This window comes from Saccopteryx bilineata, chromosome 11 (genome assembly GCF_036850765.1).
Source record: "Saccopteryx bilineata isolate mSacBil1 chromosome 11, mSacBil1_pri_phased_curated, whole genome shotgun sequence".
In the NCBI taxonomy this organism is placed as follows: Eukaryota; Metazoa; Chordata; class Mammalia; order Chiroptera; family Emballonuridae; genus Saccopteryx; species Saccopteryx bilineata.
In genome coordinates, this window is record NC_089500.1 from 68,097,250 (window position 1) to 68,110,703 (window position 13,454).

Here is a 13,454-nt window from a genome sequence, read left to right on the forward strand (position 1 = left end):
AGCAGTGGGGATAGGAAGAGGTCGACAGATCCAGAAAGAATATTATGGCACCTGATGCAGTCAGAGGCAAGATAAAAGAATCACGTGAGCCAATCTCACGGGAGCCTGGGTTTACAATAGGGTTTCTTTCTGGTAATGGGATTGCATTTCTGCTGCTCCCCCCCTCAGACCCTGCCTCTGTCCTGACTTCTTTTTCTTCTTTTTTTTTTTTAACAGAGATAGACAGAGAGCAGAGAGAGGGATAGATAGGGACAGACAGGAACGGAGAGAGATGAGAAGCATCAATCATCAGTTTTTCTTTGCGACACCTTAGTTGTTCATTGATTGCTTTCTCATATGTGCCTTGACCGTGGACCTTCAGCAGACCAAGTACCCCCTTGCTCGAGCCAGCGACCTTGGGGCCAAGCTGGTGAGCTTTGCTCAGACCAGATGAGCCTGCGCTCAAGCTGGCGACCTCAGGGTCTCGAACCTGGGTCTTCTGCATCCCAGTCCGACGCTCTATCCACTGCGCCACCGCCTGGTCAGGCTGTCCTGACTTCTCATTGGGTTTGGCTAGTGGGGAGCCAACAGCAAACTGGAAAGCAGGAGGTAAGGTCATGGAATTTACTATTCATGGTCTCCCTGTGAGGAGGCCCGGGCTGACTGCGCCCTCAAGTTTCTCCCAAGACAAGTGTCTCATCTCAATCGGACTCTTCTCCTTCCTGGTTTCAGTATCCACTTCCCTCCCTTAGGGTATACGGCAGTTATAGCAGCAGAATCACCCCAACATCTCTGTGGTTCCCCCAGGCCTCACCCATACCAATGTAAATTCACCTCCTTGAGTTATTCTGTTTCCTGTTGGGACCTTGACTGAGTCACACACACATCCCTTTCTGACACTATCCACTTCACGGTACAATAAGGATCCTGTTCTTTTTTTTTTTTTTTCTGAAACTGGAAACGGGGAGAGACAGTCAGACAGACTCCCGCATGCGCCCGACCAGGATCCACCCGGCACGCCCACCAGGGGGCGATGCTCTGCCCACCAGGGGGTGATGCTCTGCCCCTCTGGGGCGTCGCTCTGTTGTGACCAGAGCCACTCTAGCTCCTGGGGCAGAGGCCAAGGAGCCATCCCCAGCGCCCGGGCCATCCCTGCTCCAATGGAGCCTCGGCTGCGGGAGGGGAAGATAGAGACAGAGAGGAAGGAGAGGAGGAGGGGTGAAGAAGCAGATGGGCGCCTCTCCTGTGTGCCCTGGCCGGGAATCGAACCCGGGACCTCTACACGCCAGGCCGACGCTCTACCACTGAGCCAACCGGCCAGGGCCAAGGACCCTGTTCTTTTCTATTAGACCACGCCCCCTCTAGCCCAACAGCCAATGATGCAAAGACCACGCCCTTCAGCCCTTTTCTTAGCAACCAATTAGGATCTTTCTGCACCTCTTCTCCCTGGCCAAGTTCCAAACCAGACTGGGGTTTCACTAGTGTTTTGCTCAGCACCTCCAGGGCTTCCCCAAAGCCCTGCTGATACCTGGGGAGCCAGTCGTTAAGTGACCAGTGACCAGCCTAGCCTCCTGGGAGGGCTGGACAAACTTGCCACATTGTTCTCAGACTCACCGTCCTGTAGGCTCCCTGCTGCCCTGTAATTATCTTCCTTATGTCTGAGTACACATGTGTGTGTCCTACGTTTGTAGTATTTTTGTGTGTGGCATTTTTACGTTTCGCCATCCACACCCCGAGGGCAGGGGCATTGATGTGTTCCTGCCGTATCCCAGTGTCCAGCCCAGTGCCTGGGACATAGTTACTGCATAACTATTTGTTGACCAATAGCCTGACCGACTGACCTCCCATCATCTGCTGTAGCCTTCCCAGCCATGAGATAGAGCACCATTGATTAGATTTCAGGTTTTCTAATTACAATCCTTTCCAGTCTTGCCTCCCTGACACCAGCCTCTGCCGCATCATGAATATTAATTACCAGCAACTTCTCAGTCATCCGTTTATAGTATTCTTTAGGGACACTCCCCCAGGCCCAGTCAATGTCTTTAGTGACAAGTTTGCAGGGGCTGACTTCACATGGAATTCAAAATAAACATTTATTGTTTGATCTAACAATAAATTTATGCTAAAAAAATTTTTAAAAGCCACCGTCTAGATTTTCTGCCTGCAAAATTGTGAATAGGCTCATCCCAGCTGAGCTTAGCCTTCTCTCTCGCAGTTGGCAGGTGCCCCGGGCGTGTGTTGAGTCTGTCTGTTGGGCACCAGTTACCACGACACAAGGGGAACTCCGTTCACTATGTGTGGATTTTACAGCGTGACTTGGCAAAGTCAAGCCAAGGTGGGGGCAGGGAAGTATAATCCCTGTTTCTTGTTTCCTTTTCTTAGTTGCTTGTTGGGAGGATGAAGGTGGCAAGAGGGAATCAATTCGCCATTGTCCTCGCATGTGGTTTTCAACCTTGCTGCTACTGTCTGGACAATTCTTTGCATGAGACTAACCCACTCATTGCAAGACATTTATCATTTTTTCTTTCCAGGTGCTAAATGCTAATAGCAACCCTCAGTCATTGTGACAATAAAAAATAAAAAACTAATAAAATCTTCCCAGGAGGTGATACTACCTCTGGTTAAGAAGCATTGTGAAGCCCTGGCCGGTTGGCTCAGCGGTAGAGCGTCGACCTAGCGTGCGGAGGACCCGGGTTCGATTCCCGGCCAGGGCACACAGGAGAAGCGCCCATTAGCTTCTCCACCCCTCCGCCGCGCCTTCCTCTCTGTCTCTCTCTTCCCCTCCCGCAGCCAAGGCTCCATTGGAGCAAAGATGGCCCGGGCGCTGGGGATGGCTCTGTGGCCTCTGCCTCAGGCGCTAGAGTGGCTCTGGTCGCAACATGGCGACGCCCAGGATGGGCAGAGCATCGCCCCCTGGTGGGCAGAGCGTCGCCCCTGGTGGGCGTGCCGGGTGGATCCCGGTCGGGCGCATGCGGGAGTCTGTCTGACTGTCTCTCCCTGTTTCCAGCTTCAGAAAAATGAAAAAAAAAAAAAAAAAAAAAGAAGCATTGTGACCTGTGTGGTTGAATGCAGGTTGAAAAAATTTTCGTGAGGCCCTGGCCGGTTGGCTCAGTGGTAGAGCGTCGGCCTGGCGTGCAGGAGTCCCGGGTTTGATTCCCGGCCAGGGCACACAGGAGAAGCTCCCATTTGCTTCTCCACCCCTCCCCCTCTCCTTTCTCTCTGTGTCTCTCTTCCCCTCCCGCAGCCAAAGCTCCATTGGAGCAAAGTTGGCCCGGGCGCTGAGGATGACTCCATGGCCTCTGCCTCAGGCACTAGAATGGCTCTGGTTGCAGCAGAACGGCGCCCCAGATGGGCAGAGCATCGCCCCCTGGTGGGCATGCCAGGTGGATCCCCGTCGGGTGCATGCGGGAGTCTGTCTGACTGCCTCCTCGTTTCCAACTTCAGAAAAAAATACAAAAAAAAAAAGAAAAAGAAAAAGAAAAAAATGTTCCTGAACGGTCCTGCCTTCCCGTTCTTTATGTCTGGACTAAATGCGTCTTTCTGTTCCTCCCACCTGAACTTGCTGGGCCATGTTTGACAAGACCTCCCCTGGGCAATACAGATAACAGCTTCTCCCCGCTGTGAGCAAACAAGGACCTCAGTAGTACCATTCACTTAACATTTTGCCATGTGATATGTCTTGTTATAGCATCACCTTTAATATTAATTAACTCTCAGGGCTTGTTACAGGACATTTCAAAATCTGCGTGTATGTCTCTGACAAAATTATAAGCTCCCAGAAGGCAGAACCATGTGTTAAACCTCTTGGGGGAGGACGATCAGGTGGGTTTTAGGTGTACGATAACCCAGGGAGGGGCATGTAGCCATCATCTAGGGACGTGGGCTGAGGATGAGAGGGCCTTAGGGCCAGACACAGACCGAGGGTGCAGCTGCCCGTGGGGAGAGCTGACTAGTGGTCAGCTATTGATCCAAAGACACCGCTTTGAGGAATGAACACCTTTAGGGTGTGGGAGGAAAAATAAAGGCCAATAAAGGAAAAGGTGGAGTCTGAGGGCTGTGGGAGGCGATGGCAATGAGTCACAGGAGTCCACGGGGAGGGGACTGGTCACTGGGCCAGAAGGAAGAGAGGCTGCTCCACGTGTCTGCTGAAAAGTCTGTGGCGACCTCTTGGACCCTCACAGCGTGGTGGTGAAGGTGGGCCATGCCACGGGCATCACAGAGTGGAACTAAGGCAGAGCGTTGTTCTCAAGAATTCACTCTGTAAAGTATATGATCATCTAAGCACTATGCAGTACACTGGAACCAAGGCAAAATAATGTTGAATGTAAACTGCAATTGAAAAAGAAAAAGAAAAAAATTTCAAGAACATGTAAATAATTCAGGAGGCCCCAGAGTTTGAATAGAAAATAAAATTAGCCTGACCAGGCGGTGGCGCAGTGGATAGAGCATCGGACTGGGATGGAGAGGACCCAGGTTCAAGACCCTGAGGTCACCAGCTTGAGCACTGGCTCATCTGATTTGAGCAAAAGCCCACAGCTTGAACCCAAGGTCGCTGGCTCCAGCAAGAGGTTCCTCGGTCTGCTGAAGGCCCGCGGTCAAGGCACGTATGAGAAAGCAATCAGTGAACAACTAAGGTGTTGCAACACGCAATGAAAAACTAATGATTGATGCTTCTCATCTCTCTCCGTTTCTGTCTGTCTGTCCCTGTCTATCCCTCTCTCTGACTCACTCTCTGTCTCTGTAAAAAATAAATAAAAAATAAAAAAATAAAAATTAAAAAAAATAAAATTACATCTTTATCATTAAAAAAAGAAGAAGAATTTCAGAAGGGAAGAGAAGAGAGGGCAGTCACAAGAAAGGGTGGACACATGGAAGCATCCCATAAATGTATCTATTTAGATACATGTGTAATCGAGCCACATAGTTATTTTTCTAAAAATGTCTGAATAGTATAGAAGAGAGAGAAACAGTGCTTGGGGGCAGAGCTAGATGCCAGGTCTGGTAGGAGAGCATGGGATTGGGGTGGAGACCTTGAACTTGGACATCCCTAGGGGACAGGAATGACTGGGCAGGGGGCAGGAGGAAAGAAATTCCTTTCCTGACAATTTTACCAAAAACGTGAAATAACTCTGACCCTTCCTTGTTCACTCAGAGGCATTTAGGTGGATTCCAGCACCTCTTGAGCTTCTTAAAGAATGCAGAATTGCTATCGTTGGATTAAAATGCCTTCCTTAATATGTTATAGCTCAGGGCATTTGAGGGCAGGTTCAGAAAATGGAGGCAACACTACCAAAGTGTCCAGAAAACCTGAAACCGCCTCTTTCATTCCAAGCACGGAGGTCAGTAATAAAAAAGCGTTTATCACCGATCCAGCTAAAACATGAACGCAAAGGTTAGATGGGGGGGAAAAGCCACCCTAAACTACATGACGTGCACTCTCTCTTTTTACAACCCCGGCAACAACAAGCAGGAGACAAATCCCATTTACAAGGACAGCAAAATCTCAGTTCCCTCTCTGACCCGAGTCCTCTCCATGCATCATAAATATTTCCATAGTCATAAATATCACTGATGAGGAAGCAGAAGGCTCTTAATTGGTTCTGACTCATTTCATGGTGGAGGAAGCTGGGGAAAATGTACTGAATGGGAATAAGACAGGGTGAGGGCTCTCCCAGGAGAGAATTAAAATCGAATCTTCTGTCAAAATAAGGCTCTATCTCTGTGCCAACTAACGCCAGGAAAAGGTCGGCTGGAGACCATCGTGAGCGGCAGGCAACTCCTCCCACTGGCGCGGGGCCTCTTCTAGCTCAGAGGTGCCGTTCCCTTTGAGTTTTGTGGTGGTTGATATTGTTGATAAAACACTACCATAGGAAAGAAGAGAAATAACTAGCATTTATTAAAAATTAATTGCAGCCCTGGCTGGGTAGCTCAGTTGGTTGGAACACTGTCCTCCGTGTACCAGGGTTGCAGGTTCGATCCCCAGTCAGGCCATATGCAAGAGTCAACCAATGAATGCATGGTGGAGCAACAGATTGATATTTCTCTTTCTCTCTCTCTCTCTCTCTCTCTCTCTCTCTCCCTCTTTCCTTCCCTCCCTCTTCCTTCCTCTTTAATTAATTTTGTATTGGTTTATCAGAGAGAGGGGAGAGAGAGAAAGGGGTGGGGGAGGAGCGGGAAGCATCAACTCTTAGTAGTTGCTCCTCATATGTGCCTTGACCATGGAAGCCCAGGGTTTTGAACCGGCGACCTCAGCATTTCACCTCAACACTTTATCCACTGCACCACCACAGGCCAGGCTTAATTTATTTTTTAATTAATCGCAGAAACCCACACATACTGTATTTCCTCATGTATAAGATGCACCCTGCCTGACCTGTGGTGGCGCAGTGGATAAAGCATCGACCTGGAATGCTGAGGTCACCCGTTCAAAACCCTGGGCTTGCCTGGTCAAGGCACATATGGGAGTTGATGCTTCCTGCTCTTCCCTCCCCCTTCTCTCTCTCTCTCTCTCTCTCTCTCTCTCTCTCTCTCACTCTCTCTCCTCTCTAAAAATTAATAAAAGTTAAAAAAAAAAAAAAGACGCACCCTAATTTGGGGGCCCAAAATTTGAAAAAATTGTATTACATAAAGTTATTAAACTCAAGTTTTATTCATCATAAAATTCATACAACTCCTCATCATTGTCAAAACTGCATCGATTAGCTTGTCCTCATCTGTGTCTGATCACAAATCACTGTCTTCATATATTGCCTCGTCCTCAGTTTCACCTATGGCATTTGAAATGCCACACTTTTTTAATGTAGTAAAAAAATCCCTACAACCACTGTATAAGACGCACCCAGTTTTTAGACCCCAAATTTCTTAGAAAATTGTGCGTCTTATATGTGGGGAAATACGGTATATAGTTAATTAATTTTTGGCAAAGGAGCCAGGAATATACAATGGGAAAAGGACAGTCTCTTCAAAAAATGGTGTTAAGAAAACTGGACAGCCACATGCAAAAAAATGACACTGGACCTTAATGTTACACCATACACAGAAATCAACTAAAAATGAATTAAAAACTTAAATATGCCTGACCTGTGGTGGCGCAGTGGATAAAGCGGCGACCTGGAACAGTGGGGTTGCCGGTTCAAGGCCCTGGGCTTGCCTGGTCAAGGCACATGGGAGAAACACCTACTCTCGCTTCTCTCTTCCCCTTCTCTCTCTCTCCTCTCTCTAAAAATTAATAAATAAAAACTTAAAAAAATAAGAAAATAAATAAAATAAACTTTCCTTTAAAAAAAAGAAACAACTTAAATCTAAGAACTGAAACCATAGGACTCCTAGAGGAAACTCTAAGTGGTAAGCTCTTCAACATCGGTCTTGGCAATGATTTTTGGGGTTTGACATCAAACAAGCAAAAATAAGTGGAACTTCATCAAACTAAAAATCTGTTCCAAGCCAAGAAAAGTATCAACAAAATAAAAGGCAACCTACTGAATGGGAGAAAATATTTTCAAATCATATATCTGATAAGGGGTTAATATCCAAAATACATAAAGTACCAATACAACTCAATAGCAAACAATCAAATTTTAAAATGGGCTGAAGATCTGAATGGACATTTCTCCAAAGACACACAAATGGCCGAGAGGTACATGAAAAGATGTATTCTATGTCATTAATTATCAGGGGAATGCAAATCAAAACCTCAGTGAGCTATCATCTCACACCTGTTAGAATGGCTGTCATCAAAAAGACAAGAGATAACAGGTGGAGAGGCTGCGGAGAAGAGGGAGCCCTCATGCACTGTTGAGAGGAATGCAAATTGGTGCAGCCATTATAGAAAAAGAGTATGGAGGTTGTTTCTAAGACATTAAAAATAAAACAACCATATGACCCAGCAATTCCACTTCTGGGTATTTATCCAAAGAAAATAAAAACACTATCTCGAAAAACCATATGCGTCCCCCTGTTCATTGCAGCACTATTTACATGAGCCAAGATATGGAAACAACCCAAGTGTCCATCCATGGATGAGTGGATAAGGAAATTGTGATACAAATATACAAAGGAATATTATTGAGCCATAAAAACAAATGAGATCTTGCCATTTGCAACAACACAGATAGACCTTGAAGGCATTATGCTAAGTGAAATAAATCCGACAGGGAAAGACAAATACCGTATGGTCTCCCTTATATGTGAAACCTAAAAATAACAGCAACAACAGAAAACAAGCGAGCTCATGGAGACAGAGAACAGTCTGAAAATGAACAAATGACCTCTAGATCAAAATGAGTCTGGAAGCGATGGAAAGAGTCTCCCTCTCCAGAGCTCACAGACCCCAGCAGGAAGAGGGGTCTTCTGACCTAGCAACAAGCTGCCACTGGTAGCAGCCAACGAAAAACTGCCACAGCGTGCCTATATTTACTTCTAAAGACCTAATAGAAGCTGACCTTCCCTTTGTCTCCTGGACCTGCCTATGGTGGGCTGTAGTTTGCCTGTCCTGAATGGCAATTCCTCTGCTATTCCTGAATCAACTCACTGTGGCTAGCTGAAGACTTTGTTATTTCATTTTTAAGGCCGGCAACACATTGGTGGTTGCCCGAGGCAGGGAGTGGGAGGTGGGGGCGTGGGCAAAAGGGAGTCAAAAGTTACAAACTTCCAGTTATAAAATATAGGTTATGAGGATATAACAAACAGTATGGTGACTATAGTTCATAATACCGTATTGTATATTGGAAAGTTGCTCAGAGAGTGAGTAGTACATCTTAAAGTCCTCGTTATGAGAAAAAAAAAATTCTGTAACCATGGTTGGTGATGGATGTTAAGTAGACTTACTGTGGTGATCATTTCCCAATATATACAAATATTGCATTATTATGTTATACACCTGAAACTAATATAATATTTCATGTCAATTATACTGCAATTAAAATAAACAAGTATGGCCCTGGCCAGTTGGCTCAGTGGCAGAGTGTTGGCCCGGCACGTGGAAGTCCCGGGTTCAATTCCCAGCCAGGCCACACAGAAGCACCCATCTGCCTCTCCACCCCTCCCCTCTTGCTTCTTTCTCTCTCTCTCTCTCTCTCTCTCTCTTTCTCACTCTTCTCCTCCCCTCCTGCAACCATGGGTCAATTGGAGCAAGCTGGCCCTGGGCGCTGAGGATGGTTCAATGGCCTCTGCCTCAGGCCCTAAAAAATGGCTCTGGTTGCAACGGAGCAAGGGCCCCAGATGGGCAGAGCATAACCCCCTGGTGGGATTGCTGGGTGGATCCTGGTCTGTCTCTGCCTCCCCTCCTCTCACTAAAAAAAATTAAAAAATAAAGAACAAGTATTATTGGCCCTGGCCGGTTGGCTCAGCGGTAGAGCGTCGGCCTAGCGTGCGGAGGACCCGGTTCGATCCCTGGCCAGGGCACACAGGAGAAGCGCCCATTTGCTTCTCCACCCCTCCGCCGCACCTTCCTCTCTGTCTCTCTCTTCCCCTCCCGCAGCCAAGGCTCCATTGGAGCAAAAATGGCCCGGGCGCTGGGGATGGCTCTGTGGCCTCTGCCTCAGGCGCTGGAGTGGCTCTGGTCGCAACATGGCAACGCCCAGGATGGGCAGAGCATCGCCCCCTGGTGGGCAGAGCGTCGCCCCATGGTGGGCATGCCGGGTGGATCCCGGTCGGGCGCATGCGGGAGTCTGTCTGACTGTCTCTCCCTGTTTCCAGCTTCAGAAAAATGCAAGAGAAAATGCAAAAAAAAAAGAACAAGTATTATTAAGTACTCAGTAAAACCCTTATGCATTATCTTTGTAGCATTACTGAGTACATGGTTTGGCCACATGAGAATTCCTAGTTGCAAGTACCATGTCATACAAGGACACTTCCTTCCTCCCTTGCTCGTATGGGAAGATGGGAACACAGTAATATTAAAAGTGATCCTCTGTGGGAATAAAATGAGTAGCAACATAATGGGTAAACAAACGGTGGTATAGTGATATATTGGAATACTATTCAGCAATAAAAAAGATGGACCACTGATCACATAACATCAGAGATAAGTTTCAAAAACATTCTGCTGGGTGAAAGGAACCTTACATAAAAGAGTACAGTACATAAGAGATTACAGTACATACTACATGGTTCCACTCACATGACACCTGCAATAGAGACTAGACATCATGTAAGCTAGCATGGGGGGCATCGCAACAGTGGTTGCCTCTATGGGTGGGGGAAGGGTATGAGGAAACTTTCAAAGACGATGAAAATATTCTATATATCTTGATGGGGGTGGGGTTGGATTTCATGGGTGTTTGCATTTGTCAAAACTCAGCAAATGGGCCCTGGCCGGTTGGCTCAGCGGTAGACCATCGGCCCAGCATATGAAAGTCCCGGGTTCGATTCCTGGTCAGGGCACACAGGAGAAGCGCCCATCTGCTTCTCCACTCCTCCCCCTCTCCTTTTTCTCTGTCTCTCTCTTCCCCTCCCACAGCCAAGGCTCCATTGGAACAAAGTTGGCCCCTGCTCTGAGGATGGCCGCACGGCCTCTGCCTCAGGCACTAGAATGGCTCCGGTTGCAACAGAGCAACGTCTCAGATGGGCAGAGCATTGCCCCTGGTGGGCATGCCGGGTGGATCCCAGTTGGGTGCATGTAGGAGGAGTCTGTCTCTCTGCCTCTCTGCTTCTGGCTTCAGAAAAATACAAAACAAAACAAAACAAAACAAAAAAAACAACTCAGCAAATGCACGCTTACGATGTGTGCACTTCATTGTATCTAAATTTTACATCAGATGAAAAAACTAAACAAATATTGAACTCTGGTTAATGATATGCATGCTGAAGCATTTAGGAGGAAGTGTTTTGATTGACTCTGAAATGCATCACTAAAATCAAACAGATTCGTGGAGGAATACAGTGACAGAGAGGGGTGGATAGCTGTGTGAAAAAGCAATGCTAGTAAGATGTTACCCATAAAATCTAGGTGGTAAGCAGACAGCTGTTCACTGTAAAATTCTTTCTACTTTGCTGTACACTTGAAATTTTTCACAATAAAATAGAAGAAATAAGAGTAATATGATTAAAAAAAATTATAGCAACCATTTATTGGGTGCCTAGGCATACTAAATGCTTTAAATACATTTTCCCAATGTTCATATTACCCTGATTTTGTGGACCAGGAGGTTCCCAGTCAGGGAAAGGCCGTTCCAGGGTGTGCTGCTCTACCCTCTTCCACGCATGCCCTCCAGAGACTGGACCCACCAGGGGCAGGACCCCGGCACTTGTATTTGGGTGACAAAACTTTTCTCCCAGAGCTGCTACCTTCATTGTCAGTGCTGGCTTCCCATTAACCTCAGCAGTGGAGAGGAGTCTTCAACCACCAATCAATCAACAACACCACAGACGTTAACTGAACTCCTACCATGTACAGAGAACTCAAAGAAATAGAAAACACAGTCTCTGCCTTCAAGAAGCAACCAGAGAAGCATTTCAGATCTTGCTTCCCAACAATGTTATCGGTTTGACTCAAATAAACTCATAAAAATAAAAAAATTTAAAAAGTAATCAGAGTATTCAACCCAGCCTGGGGAGCCCTGTGTGACTTTGGCACTCACCTTGGACAAGTTACTCCAATTCTCAGGCTTTGCTCTCTTCATCTGTGAAATAAGACCATCCCTCAGGGTTCCCAGCAGCCCTCAGATTGCTGTGACCTTTGACTCCCAGACACTTTTAAGGGTCAACAGCTGGTCTGGAGAGCGTATGTAAACATGATACCTCAGGCTGGCGGTGGAGGGAGTGTTGTCTCACGGAGGTGGGGTCTCAGCCGAGCCTGGTGGATTTGGGGAGGAGATTCAGACGTAGGGCCTGGAGAGGGGACACATGGAACAGTGAGGAAGAAGTGGCACTGGCTACAGGGGTTAGTGTCCAGGAACGGGGACTACACGGAGAATGAGTCTGACTTGAACTGGAAGCAGGATCCCACCGGAGGTGCTCCTCAGGAGAAGCGGGGGAGAGACGGAGTCTCGGGAAGAGTAATCTGGTTGTTAGCAGTCGTGGGAGAAAACAGCAGCACAGAGAACCGCTAATGACACATTATTATAAAACGATGTGGCAGACTCTAGAATACCCTGGGTCTGCGGTTTTGAAGCTAATACTGAGAATATTAGGGCTCCTGGGAAGGGCCTCGGGGACACTAAGGAAGCAGGGGACACTGAGGGGGTGATGGGCTTAGCACCCCTCCCCCAGTTCTGCCTTAACGGCAACAGCACTGCCTGTACTGGCTAAACGCAGAAGATTCCAGATCAAACTTATTTTGAAATGAGAATTCAACAGACCTCAACTGAACGACATCAGTTAATTACAGAAATCAGTAGCCAGGCAAACGGTGTCAGGTGGGAGTTGTTTGGGGATAAATGATTTGCTGGGCATAGGCCTCCCACAGTTGATGGAGATGACGGCACATCTTCACCTGACAGGTGCCGGCTTGGCAGAAGCCAGGTCTCGGGAAGGGGGCGCATTGGAGGACGGGCGTGCCTAAGCCCCAGGACGTGACTGACACGGTCTCAGTGCGACACGCATGGGCACCGGACTTTGACCTATGAGGCCCCAGGGGCCTGGCGCAGGCCCAGGCAGGGTCCCTGTCCAGACCCGGTTCCCGCAGCAGGTCCCAGGGCCTCACCGGCTTGCCCCCCTTCTGGGAGCTGCCTCCCAGAGTCGCTCTGGAGAGGGACAGTGTCTCTCACCCACCCTTTGGGATCTGGTACCCTACCCAGCCAAGAACTTCTCCCTCTGAAGCTAGACCAGGATCACAAACCCACAGCCTCCAGGAAGTTACGGGTGCTAGAGCCTCTTGCAGATACAGGATTTCGGTCGAATGCCCTGGGTTTTGTCTTCTTCAAGGAAGATGATGACTGATAATAATTGATAACTGATCAATTCTGCCCTCCACACTTAGTCTTAAATGGTCTCGCCCGTGGTTTCTTCCTCCAGACCTGACTCGTAGCTGCCCTGCAGCCTCTCTCAGCCCTCCCCTTGTCTCTTCCCGAGACTCTGGCTTTTGTCCCAGCAGCACTGCACCTGACCTCTGTCCCAGTGACAAGGGCCCCCTTTGAGGACTTCCTCATAGTTTTCACCCCACTGCTGCGTGACCTTATACTATGCCTTCTGGTTACCTAGCACTGCCTACCAAATCACCCAAAACCTAATGGCTTTAAAAAAAACAACCACTAACTACCTCCCACAGTTTCTATTGGTCAGGAACTTGGGAAGACCACGGCTGGGTGGTTCTGGCCCAGGGTCTCCAACGGCGTTGCAGTCAAATGTCAGCTGGAGCTAGAATCATCGGAAGGTTCGGTTGCGGCATGGGTCCATTTCCAAGGTGAACGTACGCACATGACCGGCACATCGCTGCTGACCCTGGACAGGCCACTCCGTTCCTCTCCGTGTGATCCTCTCCGCAGTGCTGCTTGGGTGTCTGCCTGAGACCACGGCAGACGCTGCAATGACTTTCA